This window comes from Podarcis muralis, chromosome 1, assembly GCF_964188315.1.
Source record: "Podarcis muralis chromosome 1, rPodMur119.hap1.1, whole genome shotgun sequence".
Taxonomy (NCBI): domain Eukaryota; kingdom Metazoa; phylum Chordata; class Lepidosauria; order Squamata; family Lacertidae; genus Podarcis; species Podarcis muralis.
In genome coordinates this window covers 59,118,202-59,132,560 of record NC_135655.1, presented here as the reverse complement: position 1 = coordinate 59,132,560, position 14,359 = coordinate 59,118,202, and the positions used below count along the sequence as shown (strand labels likewise).

General features: G+C 47.1%; 1 protein-coding gene across 1 annotated transcript in view; it reads right to left on the bottom strand.

Annotated features, from left to right (window-relative positions):
• NAV2 (neuron navigator 2) overlaps positions 1-5,367 on the bottom strand; it is a 525,889-nt gene extending 520,522 nt beyond the window's left edge. Inside the window, exon 1 of the mRNA XM_077929540.1 lies at positions 5,256-5,367. The gene's annotated coding sequence lies outside the window, so the exon portion shown is untranslated. The remainder of the gene's footprint in view (positions 1-5,255) is intronic.
• Positions 5,368-14,359: the final 8,992 nt, after the last annotated feature.

Below are 14,359 nucleotides of genomic sequence, written 5' to 3'. Positions count from 1 at the left end.
ACTTACATTGTTTCCCCATCCTCACTACTGGCAATCAATTATTTGAGGCAGGGTTAGCGAAACACATAATGAAGGCCACAGAACAACATGGGTAACCTTGCCTAAGCATTATGAGTTCTTCCCATAGAGCTGTCATTTGTTGAATGTATCTAGTTCTAGCAAGCAACTACCATATATAGACTACTACAGCACTGTTCATGCCATCTGACTGAATACACTCAGCTGAAAAGAGAATGTGGCAGAAAGACTCTGTCCCATGCACATTGTTGCTCATATAAACAGACCAAATTTGTTTCCAAAAACAGCAAGCTTGTAGGCTTGTCCATGTGGATCTGGACCCTGCTTTTCAGGTTCCTTGATCCTGCATACAGAGAATTCATTTGTATTTACACTGAGCCTATTCACACAGCTGGCTCAATGCACAGAATGCTGCTCCCATACTTCCCCCTTCTTCCATTGGGTGCAATCAGCTTACCCTGTGATGTGTCAACAATGGTTAGGTGCAACAGGAATAGAACCCCTTTTGACTTCTAACATAACTTTTAAAGGTTTCCGTGCTTTAGAAGTTATGTTAGAAATAGCCCACTGTCTTCAGATTATTGGTGTTTGAAAGTATGGGACATATTTACAGGGCCTTTTTATTAAACACTGGAATGGTAAGAGTATGTTATATAAATCAGCATTTAATACGGAGATAGTTCTAGTGCCAACATACTGTTGGTGAGACAAATTTCTATTTATGATTAAATATCACACTGCCGATACACTGTTAGTGTATTTCACCTCCTCTTTATTTTAATTATCGTAACTATTTCTTCTTTTCATGACCTACAGGATAAGTGACATGCTTGTGCAATTGCTACTTTGCATATTTTGATTGTCTGTTATCATGGGGAAAACAGGTTTCCATGGGAAAGTTTTTAAAAAAGTTTTTCAAAAACCACTAAAACTCAAATGTAAAAAAAAAAGAATGGCAAATGTTGGCATGTGCAGCTTTTTGCTCCCAGAAGCACTATTGCATGCTGGCTTATTGCTGACCAGGAGCAGCAGGGCTGAATGAACCAGCAGATGCACCGATAAATCCGAAGCCCTGCCACACACCCTGCCCATCAACCACACTGACTGGGGCTCAATGAAACTGCTGGTCTTTGGCTGCACTAGCTTCAGGCTGGCACAGTGGAAAGGCCTGGATTGGAACTATCACTGGTAGAACCTATGGCCAGCCCCGAAACACCACACTTCAGAGGTTTGTGGCAGTTACTGCTGCTGAGTAAACTGATGGTAGTAGCTTCCACCTGTGTTTTTGGTGAGCATAGTGGTGACCTGCATGGTGGCAGACCTCCCACTGTCAGAGCCTGGTGGAGCTGAGTGGATGTAAACCTCTCATCCTCATTCAGCTCCCGCCCCACAGCACATCAGATTGAGTGGTAGGATTTGCTCCACTCACCAAAGCTAATGAAACCCCTTCTACACAACTAGCAAATGTTATGGAAGTGGCTTCATCCAGTTGTGACTCTGAACCTCCACTCATGCAAAGCAGAGCACCCAATTTTTGCCAATGACTTCCTAATCATGACAGCCTCCCCATGGCTACTGAAAGCAGGCCCTGAAAGTTAGATGACCCTCTGGAACAGTATCAATATGGTATGGAAGACTGAAGTAGGGAGGACTGATGAATATCAGGCATCTTGCCTTCTGAGATTGCAAGGACTTTCCACTAGTACAAAGCCAACATTGGACCCAACCCCATTTGTCACACTATCAGGAAAGGAGCTATACGTTAGGATCGCTGTGGGAAATACCAGCACCACACAATGGTGAAGCTGCATGCTCCGGCACTGGGGGCGGAGAGCAGGCAGGGGTGTGGCACGTTGCCCATGGGGGCATGGTGTGCGTCCTGGGGGCCTGGCATCTGGCGCGTGGGGGGTGCATGGTGTGTGTCCAGGGGGGCAACTGCAATGGTACCCCCTCCCCGATGGTGCCAGGAGTGGTGCGCTCCTCCTGTTCCTCCGCCAGTGGCACCACACCAGTGTCTACTACAGCCAATGCATCACGCATGGAAATAAATGTGTGAGTGGCTGCCCTCATTTCCCCAGATGTGTCTACACAGATCTATGCACACATATTTTATTTGCACACTACATGCTTTCTTTTAAAAAAAAAGTGGTGGTGCAAAATCAACATTTCCCATAGCAAGGTTCTCTGGCAGCAATATATACATGTAGCAAGATGGCAGCGTATTGCTTTAGCTTAACTGCACCGTTACAGGCACAAGCTTACTTTGTGGAAAAATTACTAAAACAATGGAGAAAAACTTTTTTTCGCCCTTCAGTGATTTCACCATGATGTGGCACACGAGACTGCATCAGTCACATCACGTTATACCATGCTGCAATAGCATGACATAACCAGTGCAAGTAAGGACAGTGTGAACGATCCTCTGAAGCAGAAAAAGTGCAATCTCTCCCTCAATGTCCCTTTGTATTAAAATTTCCAGAATTTTTTTTATTACTTCTACACCCTTCAGATTAATCTCAGGACATGCATGAGTAGAAATTGGAGTTTGCAGGGAAGCCTTAGGGTGATGCTCACAGCCCTTTGTACAAAAAATAAATCTATGGAGTTGAAAAAAATTTTTAAAAAAACTTTTACTACCAATTGGGGAGAGAGATCCATAGCTAAATGCTTTTAAAAGACCCCAAATATTTGCAATATACACAGTGATTTGTTTTATCTTCCCAGGAAACAAAGCTTGTTTTGTTAATGCTGTAAGAGGTTAGTTTGGCATGCTAAAGATTGGTGAAGAGGAAAATCAAAGAGAAACTAATGGCACTTCAAACAAAATTTTGACTATTTCAAGACCGCCTTTCTATCGCCATCAAAAGCAACAATTTGATGTCACATCACATCTATATTTTTATGTCATCAACTTACTAGAGCCTCCCATTTGTGATGGTCAAAGGAGTTTTCCTCCATTTTATCCCTGTGCAGTATGTTAAGCTGAGAAACTGATTGGCCCAAGAACAACTAGCTGAACTTAGGTTTCCCTAGTCAAGAAATCTATCCACTATGTCACATTAGCCCCAAATCTGAAACATTGGCTATCTCACAAAATTATATTGAGGCTAGATAATAAAACCCTGAAAATGTGTTCAAGTGAAGCACCAGATGCTCTACAAGTTGAGCAAGATTGATCCGTGTAGGAACTTTTCTGGTTCCCAATTAAATGCTATACTTAGAATATATCTGCATTTCAGAGGTTGGGTGCAAATCATAGCACACTTCTGATTCCCACCAGCCATCAATACCAGGTCATTCAAACCCTGCTAGTACATAGCAACTGGTCACTGCAGACTCCATACAGGTGGTAGAAAGCTGTAGCTTGCCAGGGATAAAAGGCATATGCCGTTTCCCTTAGAAGGCTCCCAAATTTCTTTGTGGCTGACAGCATACCACTCCAGGAACACAGACAGTTGTTGTGCCATACACTAATAGAGTGCTACAGGGTCAGGAATCAACAACCACATTGGCAGAGGCTACCCAGTACATTCATGAACTTTCCAAGTACACAGAGGACCACGTGAGCTCTCTCCCTCTCTCTCTCATTCTCTTTGGCCTAGAATCCTAACAGTCAAACAATACAGTCTACCCCCTGAAGCAAAAAAGAATTAAAAATAACCTTGTCTACTTCAAGTTAGTTTAACCTTTCAAGAGATTTCAGCCTAGAAATATAATGTTCGGATGATTAGCAACTAGAAAAAGAGAGGAAATGTACTAGTATGCCCTTCTATCGTAAACCTTCTTAAAATGCTGTAGAATCAAGAATCAGTATAACATTAAATACAACAAAGAGACAAAAACCAAGATAAATCATCTTCCTTTACATGAGCATGTTTTTGTATAGATGCCTCAAACAGGAGCCAACTATGAGCAATGCATTCTCCCTCCCTCCCTCCTTCCACCCCAACCCCTGGTCCCCATCATTCAGTAATATGCCTTTATGTGCAAAGCAAGAGTTCAGACAGGATGTTTATACAAACCTGTGTTAGGTGAACTTGAGAATGTGCTCTTGCATTAGTCCAGCATTCTTTACAAGAATCCCAACAACCAGCAGGCACTGGCTGGTCCAGCAGAAATAGCCCCGTGGTGTACCAAAGGACCACCACAATTCACCTCCTGCCAAACCTTGATATAGCAATCTTGCCTGCTAAACAATACTTAGTAGGAGGTATCTAGGAAAAAAATATCCAGGCCTTCTCTCTTGACTAACCTCATAAAAACAAATAAACACACGCCTTATAGGATTCAGAGACCATGCTTAATTTGCTGGATGCTCTTTTCACAAATACACAAAACTAATAACCAACCTGGGTAAAAGAAACCAGGACTGGCGTACAGGAGCTACCGATGTGGTTAAAAGAGCTTCAGAAACATCGATGAACCAGCCTTCCCTCATTTACCTTCTTGTGCCAAGGGAGGAAGGCAAAAGGGTACCAGTTCTCCCCTCACCTTTGCCTGCAAGGCGAAGCCAGGCAGAGCGAGGCAAAGAAGCGCCACCAGCTCCGCGGCGGGCAGGAATAGAGATGATACAAGCTGAGGAGGAGCTGCTGCTCCAAGCACCCGGCGCCTCCCGAGCTACCGCGCGCACCATCTACCTCGCCGGCGCTGACGACTGCTTGGCTGCCTGGCTGGCTCCTTCGGAAGCCCCGCTCAGCTCCTTCTCCCCGGCGAGGCGGCGGCTGCTGTTGCCCTTTTCACGCAGGGAGCAGCAGCCCCAGCTGAGGAAACGCCGGCAGCCAGGAGCGGCGCCTGTCCCTGCGCCCCGCCTCCTCTTCTTCCCGCCACCTCCTCTTCGCGCCTGACGGGGAGCGGCCGAGGACGGCGCTTCTGGGCTCTTGGGGAGGCTGCCCCGCCACTTCCACAGGAGCTCACGAGCGCAGCCGGAGCCTAGTTCCCTGCGCTGCTCGGGGAGGGGTACTTATTATTTTATTATTAATAGGAATAATACTAACAGTAGTAGTAGTAGTATCTCTCATCTGGGAAGCGGGGCAGCCGGCAGCAGATGGGACTGACAGCAGGTTGCTTTGCCGGAGACCGCCAACAAACCGCGCGCGAGGGCTGCCCGTCTCGCTCGCAGCCCCTGCTGGGAAGCGACCCACCCACCGCTTTCCCTCAAGCCACGGCTTAAAACTTTCGCATTCTTCCGCAAGAGCCGGCAAAGAGAGCCTCTCCGGGGACTAGAAGCCGAGCCTTACCTGCGTCTCCGGGCTCGCGTTCCTCCAGAGATGTTCCCTCAGTCCCCCTCTCTTTGCCCCGCCGCTGCGCCCCTGGAGCCTCCATAACCCCCGGGGTGACGAGGGCCACTATCCTTCCGCGGGGAGCGGGGGCGCTCTTTTAGAGCCGAGGCTGCCGGCGGGGCGGGGGGGGGGTCGCTCCTTACTCTTTCCCGGTTACCTTAGCAACCAGCTAGCCAACCAGCCCAACCCTCTGGGTGCGCACGTGCGCGCACGGCGGCCAATGGCGAGGGAGCGGGGCGCACTCCGGTAATTGAAGAGCCACTTTCAAGTCGGAGGAGGAGGATCTGGGAAGCAAGCGCGCTGGCGGAGGGTGGAAGGGAGTTGAGGGCGCTGCTGCGATGGGTGAAGGGAAGGCGCATGTAGGGAAAGAAGTTGCCTTCTCCAAGGGAGGAAATAAGTTACTCTCAGCTAAAGGCGGGTATCCTCAGGAGTAAGTCCCGCCGAACTCTGTGTAACTTGCTTCCCTCATTAAATACGCGCGGGGATCGCGCTGCAGGAATAAGGAACTCGAGAAGGAGGAGGCAACCAAATTAAAGAAGGATTTATTTTTCTTTTACTGTAATTTTATTGGTAGCTTATTTTTGCTTGGGGACTGAGGAGCTGTTACTGGGCAGCGCGTATGCGTCGGAAAGGTGTGCCGATCCGAGGTAAAAGGAAAAGAAGTAATGAGTTTTTACGCACCCGATCAAAGGAACTACGGGGCAGCCTCTTACTTGGCAGGAGTCACTCTTTCGAACCAGCACACACTGGGGAGGGACAGAAAGCTTATTCTGATTTTAATTTAAGGGGAAACCTGGGTGGCAACTCCAGATCAAAGATCATTGCTTGCCAATGGCGAGCCACACGAGGCTACAGCGCCCTTCTGTGGGCTTAAGTGGGCAATGCAACCACAGCTTCCCTCTCCTAATTTCTGGTTGTTGCCCTTGGCCTTGGAGTAATTGTATGGCTGGGCTTGCCTGCCTTTCGCTTGAATACATACAGCTGTGTCCCACTGAATGAACCTATGAATGCTTCCAGGAGGGAGAGTTGCTAAGTTTTCTTCAGTAGGTATGAGGCCTAGCCAAATAGTTTGATCACTGGAGCTGACAAGTCTGATATGGAAGGACAGAGACATCAGAAAGGGTTCTGTTGATGGGGTGGTGTGCACAAATTGGTTGGACTCCAGCTCACACCAGCCCAGCCAACATAGCCAAAGCTCAGGGATGATAGTAGTTGTCCAGATACCACTGAACACAGTATTTTTCTGGAGTGGCTTCAGGAGGTGAGGTTGGGGGCACTGTACTTCAGTGGTTCCAGTCATTTCCAGAAAGTAGTTTTGGAGCAAGGGGTTCAGTGCTATGGAAACTTTCATGTCCTCCAGGGTTCTTTTTGGTGAGGGGCATGCTGTAAAACAACTCCATGAAGTATTTGGGAGCTGTCACCAGGTGTCTTGGAGTGAAGTGTCCACAATATGCAAATGACACACAGCTCTATCTCCCTGTTTCTTCTGAAGCAGGAGACATGGCTGAGGTGCTAGATAGGTGTCTGAAGGCGGTGGTGGGCTGGATGTGGTCCAACAAATTGAAGTTGAATCCTGGAAAGACAGAGTTGTTGTGTTTTCCAGGTTATTGAGTCTTCTAGATGAGAAGATTGCCCATTCTGAATGGGGTTGTACTTTCTTGGATGAAGCGGGTTTGTAGCTTGTGGGTACTCCTGGATCCAGTATTGTTACTCGACACCCAGGTAGCCACATTGGCTAGGAGTAGGAGTACCTGCTTCCAGCACTGGCTGGCCCACCAGCTACTGCCCTATTTAGACAGAGATGACTTGGCCACAGTACTCCAGATTGGCTTATTGCTGTGCATTCTGTGTGGGGCTGCCCTTGAAGATGACTCAGAAACTTTAACTGGACCAAAGTGCAGCAGTCAGAATCCAGACTTGGGTTGCCTTTAGAACTGAAACAACCCCAAGTAGTTGTCAGTTAGCTTCTGGGCCCAGTCTAAGGTGCTTGCACTAGTGTTTAAATAACTTAGGCCCCAAATATCACAGAGGTGCCCTATACACTCTGCAGATTTCGCAAAAGCTGAAGACACACCTCTTTAATCCTGGTCATTGTCACCTGAGATATGTGCTTTCAGCACCCAGCCTATTCCTGTGACTGTAATTTAACTGTTTTTAATACTGAATTTTAAGTTGTCATCTGCCTTGAGACCTGCTGATGAAGGGCAAGTAATACTTTAATAATCTTGATGATGATAACACAGTTAATGCGATATGGGGCTCAACCAAAAAATGACATTATTTTCTTTTACCCACATAGAGAAGGAGATGCAGCCATTTCCCACCTCCAGGGGACAGGTCCACAGTGTATATGCCTGTGCTTAAAAGATCCCACTGTGATGGAAGAGGGAAGTCCTCCAGGGTCCTCAGTCTGGAAGAATTTTACTCTGAATTCTCCAGTAGCTAATATTGGCATATTCCAGGCTCCCAAAGCCAAGTAACAATTTGCATATGATGCCAATCAAACTGCTAATTATACATATCAGTTGCAATACATTAGCATACCTAATTTGTATAATTTCCAACAGGTGCATCACTTCCATGTCTTCTATGTGTGTACTTTTTTTGAATCTGCTTCCCCCCTCCTCCCACTGTCAGAGCAGTAGAGCTTCTCACTTTATCTCCATTTCTGCTCTATACTCTGTCCCTGCCATCCCTATATTGCCATCTGATTTCAAAGGTACAAAGTGGCTCATGCAAAATCTATTAAAATGGCCTTCTAAAATTCCTGCAAAATTTGATTTAAAATCCCAAAATAGCCACAGCAGCGGCATTGATAGCAGCTGAAAATTAGTGCAGTGCTGAACTGGGGTGTCAAACATTTCTGTACTCCTTGAAATGGGCTGCCCCCATTTTGTGGCTGGACTAGAAGTGGGACTCTTATCAGCCATATGTCAATCTTGGTTCAATTCCTAATCCCAATAGCAAACTATGTGGTGGAGCATCAGTGCTCACCTGACCTCCCAACAGCTGAGTCACTGCTGCTTACTGGGAAGGGAAGGGGCAGCCATCTCCCCACTGCCTTATCCCTTCCCTTCCCAGGTAGCAGCAGCAACTCATCCGTCAGGAGATCAAGTGGGCACAGCCACTTCACCATGCCATCAGCTACTGTCTAATTTGCAGCCTATCCTATCTCCAAGGATAGTTAAAAGGACAAAAAAGAAGTAGCAACACCTTATATGGTACAATGAGCTTCTTGGAGGAAGAGCACGCTAAAAAATGCCTTTGTTAGTGGGAGGCATTCAAAAAAGTGCACAACCCTGTGAGAGAGGCAGGGAAGGGAAGATCTCCCTAGGTGGGAGGCTGGGAAAAGAAAGGGAAGCTCCCAGGTGAGTGTTGCGAGTTTGTGTGAGACAAGGATTAAGAGCTACTTTTGAGAGATGACTTTGCATTTTTTTCCATTTGGATGAGTTTGTTTTTTTATTGTACAGTATTAGGAAAAAGCCTCAATAAAATTTTTGGGGTGGTACACAAAACATACGTTCCAAAACTTTTTGTTTGTTTACAGTGCAGGCATTTCTGCACATTACTGCACATCATAATGGCAGTGCACAGATGAAAGGTGGTGTGTGTGTGTGTGTGTGTGTGTGTGTGTGTGTGTAAAACGGGCAACAAGCTTCACTTGCCCTTACTGACAGCACCATGGGCAAATCTGATTGGGTCTGTATGGCCACCCTATTATTAACATACTGTTACCTGGTTTTGATGGGCAAATTGATGTATTTCTTAACATTAAATAGGTTTATCTTTGCCATTTTTAGAAAAAAAAAATGTTTTTGTTCTGATCTTCATCAGGGGCAGGTCTTATATCTTGACTGGAAATTGCAGAATGCACAAAAAGTATACATTACAAACTTGTAAGGCTGAGTTGGACAGCATTTTTCAATTAGAAATTATCTTCTTATTACCTTAAGACTAACCAGGCTTAATGGAGAGGCTTTTCTCATCTGTAACCTCACTGTGCAACTCATGCCTTAGTGTCAAAATGGAGTGGAAATAAGCAGCAGAAGGAATGCTTATTCAAAGATTTCTATCCTACCCTTGCAATGCATTCACTTTACTCAGCGTGGCTTATAACAATGAAAAATATTTCAAATCCTATTATATATAAAATCATACAATACAAACTTGAACCAGGCTCTGCAAATAGAAGCCCTAAATTGGGTTCACTGTAGGAAGACAACATATGCCCAGTAATAGGGTTGCCATACGTCCAGAATTTGCTGGACATAGCTGGTATTCAGCCTTTGTAAACAGGGTCAGGGCAGAAATTGCTGAAATGTCCGGGAAAATCTGGACATATGGCAGCCCATGTCAGAAGTGTAATTTCATTAAAAATAGCTCAAAAACTTTTTTTACTTTTTTAGAATTCCCTCCCTAAAAGCTAAATAACTGGAGTGGCAGCGGAGCTGGCGCGGAGCCGGACAGCTGAGCGTGAGAGAGAGCGTGTCCCCGACGGCTGGTAACGGCATAAGTCAAGTTGATTTTTTTCTGCTACACTCTCAAGCATCCAGGGGAGCAAACTGCACTCTGCCCCTTGTGGCTCTGTGCTGCCCCCCCCCTGGATGTAGGGCAGCTGAGTGGGAGGGGGCAGGCAGACTCTGGAGGCCCCGCAGTGTGCCCCGCCCCTGCAAGGAGCTCAGAGATGGCACCCAGGGTGGGCTGAGAGGAGCAGCCACCATTACACAGCTTGCCTCACTGTTTGATGTTTAAAATATTTATTTCTTAATTTTGGGCTCAAAAAATAGGGGTCATCTTATACTTGAGGGCAGCCTATAGATGGAAAAATACGGTAATTTCCCACTTGGGAAATATTTGCACAAAGTTCCTGGTAGTACACTGGTTCAGGTTCTTTCATGATCAGTTGCTTAGTTCATGTAACAATCACAATCTATCACACAGTAATCTAAAATAAGAACATTCCACAAGCAAACACCATTAAATAAGTGCAGCTTGAAAGTGCTTGCAGCAGTGCCTGCAAATCCCACTTTTGGCTTTGCTGCACCTTACCTGCCCCATTCCTGATCATGTATGATATGTAGCTTGGGGCGGGACTGGTGGGCCATTGTTCACAAGTACATATATTCCCCTGAAATGTGTAGACAGATCCCCCACACAACTGAAATAAAATTCCTTTTTGGTGCGTGTGCACAAAAGCAAGCTGCATCCATGCACATGTCTCACACACGCAGCAATGTCTGAAGATTCATAGATATTCCTCAGTGTCTTAAATAAAAGAAAACAACACTGAGGATTGAGCAGCCAGTCCCACTGCCAGCAAAGCAACTGTACTTAGCTTTTCTCAAGTACACTGTTTTAAGAGGCTTTTATAGTGCTTTATTGGTAAATGTAAATCATGAGAACAATCATGGGCATTTGTATGAGCATCTGTTAAAACAATAATGATGCTTACGGTGCGATTTACAGACCACTTACATTGATGTAGTCCCATTGTCTTCTGTGGGACTGCTCCAGTCCTAAGTGATCTGTGAATCATTCCTTTAGTGGTTTTAATGTGCAAAAGCTATGCATAGTGTTAATTAATAAAGGCAGTATCTGTTATAGTTCAGAATTTATCTGGTTAAATTCCCTGGTGTGTGTCACCTGCTGACGTCAGCTTACAGCTGGGCGGAGACAGAAGCTGGGCGGAACTATTCCCTGTTTGTTCAGGTTTCTCTCTGTGTGTCTGAGAGAGAGACATGTTTGCAATGGCGGCCAGCAGCGATGGCTGAACTGTTTCAATAAAGAGCTGTAAATAGACAAACCGGACTGCGTGTGTTTGTCAAAGGACGTGATAGTTTTCCCGCTGTGTCCAACTCTGCTAAGCCGTGAACTGGAGGGAGCAACAATGGCGCAGCTTTTGAAGAAGTGTGCCGGACCCGTTGTAAACTGCTGATTGACGTTCGTAAAGTAATCAGAGGTCACGGCTCATCGATCAGGCTCTGCAGATCGAATTTCGTAACAGGTCATGGGTACTTAATTACCGCTTGTAAAACTATCACGGAAGCTTTGAAGTTGCGTGCAACGGAGCACGGCAGGAGACGGAGGCCGGAATCTGAGGCAAGCGGCTAGCTGAAAGTAATTGCCTGCTTCTGAGAGGCATGAGGAGCTGCTGAAAGAGAGCTGCTGGGACACAGAGCTAAAAGAAAAAAAAGAGCAGCTGAGAAATCATCGTTTCTCCGGACGGGTGCTGGATAAGCAGTAAGTACAGCTTGGGCCCCCTGGGAGAACGGGAGAAGATGGCAGACTGCCAGGATATACCAGTGGAAAAGCTCACTCTAAAGAGTTGGGCAACCTGGAGCAAAAGAGTGAAGGGGTGGTTCCTGGTCCATGGGCTTTGCGAAGCATGGCAGAGGGAGCCCCTACCACTAACCCCCAGCGCTAAAGCGGCTGGAGACGTTGCAGGCTGTGAGGCTGCGTTGCCTGAAGATAGCCAGCAGAAAATGCAAAGAGAGCTGGAGATGCTCAAAGCATGCGTTGATGCATCACTGAGACCCCACCTAGAGGGTGTGAAATCAGCGTGGGCCGCCTGGAATTTGCTAAAAGGCTTGTGTGAGGCTTCAGCGAAAGGCCAGAGCCCTGGAGGAAGCCCTGGAGAGGCAGAAGGATGCCCAGAAAGCCCAATGGGGGCTGGGACAGTGTTGGGGAGCTGTTGTAATGCTTCTACACGTCTGTGTGATGGACTGAGTCCTGGAAAGGCTGGACTGGCAGGCCCTGTTCCCGATGTATTGGCCTCTAGGAGCGCTAGTGAGCAGATCGGGGGGGCGAAGAGTTCCAAAGGCAAGTTTGAAAAACTTTCCCTTTGTGCTGAAGCGGAGAGCAGCTTCAGGGGGGGCGAGGCTGGTGGGAGGCGCCGTTCCAGAAGGAGGAGGGCCAAGCCAGCTCAGAGCCCCGGGCAGTGTTTTTCCACTGGAGTTCGTCGATGCTACGTGTGCAATTCGGCGCAACATCTGAGTGGCAGTTGCCCCCACCGGTGCAGAGAGCCGCGGCAGGATGTTGTGAAGGACATTTCCCATGGGAATCAGGCGGGTTTCCATGGCAACAGGCCTGGGAAGACAGGCAGGCGTGGAACTGAGCCAGGTGGCCGTGGTAAACAGCAGGGAGAAGAGTCTTATCAAGTCTCAGCGAGTATGGCAGTGTTTGAGGAGGGCCGAGTGGAAAATCCCGAGATGGCCTTTGTAATAGACTCTGCAGCTAACCGCAACATGGTTCCAGAGACCCCTGCAGTCGAGAGGTGGAATTGCACGGCAGTTCCGAAGGGACAGACTATTAAGTTTGCAAATGGACAGAAAACTAGAGTTTCCAAGTGTACTAATGCCTATCTTTCTGTTTTACAGGAAACGGTGGATTTTTTGTATTGTTCCAGAGATTCAACAATGTTTGTTATCTGTGCCTTATTTGTTAAGTAAGGGGTTCAAAGTTTGTTTTGAAAATGATGTCTGCACAATCTCCAAAGGGGGGAGGTTACTGGCCAAAGTGCGGAAGGGACAGAATGATCTTTTCATTCTTAAAACGTCTCTTGGAGGTGAGGGGAAGGTTGAGAAAGCACAAGCGTTGCGTGCTACAGTTCCCAACCAGCGTGCTACAATTCCCGCTCATAATGTTACATGTGCATGCGTATGGCATCAGAGAACGATTCACAATCCTTTAGAGGATTTGCAGGTGTTACCTGAGGTTGTTACAGGTTGTAAGATTAAAAATTGTCAAAGTGCCATTAATTGTGACACTTGCAAGCAGGCAAAGGTGAGAGGGTGCAGTTACCCAAAGGTGGAACGTGTAACCACGAAACCTTTTGAGCTGGTTCACATAGATTTGTCCGGTCCTGTCAAGGCACCAAGTCTAGGGGGGGCCAGGTTTCTGCTAACTTTTTTGGATGATTTCTCGCAGAATTCTTGGGCTCACGGTCTCAAATCCAGGGAGGATGCAGCACAGCTGATCAAGAGCTGGATTGAGGGGGTGGAACAGAGGTTCTCCACCAGGGTTCAAGCTATCATCAGTGACAGAAATGCTAAGTACACTGGTTCTGCTTTGCAGAAGTTCTTTCAACAGAAAGGGATACGACACACAGTTCTTTCACCCCAGCAAGGTGGAGTGGCAGAGCTGAGAAGTGGAGCTCTGATTAGGGCTGCACAGGTGATGCTAAAAGAAGCCAGGTTACCTCCTGAGTTTTGGCTGGAGGCTACGAGGGCTGTGTCATTCACCTGGAATCGTGTCTACAACTCGTTGGTAGGTGACACACCGTTCTCTTTGTTAAATGGCCGAAAACCCCAGGTTCACTTTCTGCGGACGTTTGGGACTCCTGCGCTTGTCTCTGTGCCTGAGGCTTTGCGAGGGCCAGATGGAGCCAAAGTCCAGAAAATGATCTTCTGTGGGTATGAGCCAGAAGCCCGTGCATGGCGATTTGCTTACCCGTCAGGTGATCAGAGTAAGGTGCTGATCAGTAAACACGCTGAGTTCTTAGAGGAGGAGGTGAAGTCAAAGACTCCTGTTAGGCGTGATGTTCTCTCAGATTGTCTCTCTGATCCAGAAGACAGTTCTGATGAGGCAGAGGAAGAAGAGGCTGAGCCTGCTGATGACGGCCAGGTCATTGACCAGGGTCAGGAGCAGGATGTGGCATCTCCACAAGTTGTTAAGAGAGCACCCAAAAGCGAGCCTAGTTCTCCTGTGAGTGTAATGGAGAGGATTCGAAAACGCTTTAAGTCAGAAGGAGAGTCCCATGATGCAGAGGACACACCTGCTGATCAAAGTGAGTCAGAGGGAACACCTGAGTTTGTGCCTAGGAGGTCCAGTCGCACAACAAAGGGTGTCCCACCAGAGAGGTATCAGGCCACAGGTGCGTGGATAAGTTTCGCACAGTGCGATTCTGAAAGTTGTGAGGTGGTTCCACAAATGCCAAACAGGTTTGCCAAGGGAAGGCGCAAAGCATTGGGGAAGGAATTGATCTCACAAGGTACTGAAGATGTTGCACAGGTATCACGCAGGGACACAAGGGGGGGTGTTATAGTTCAGAATTTATCTGGTTA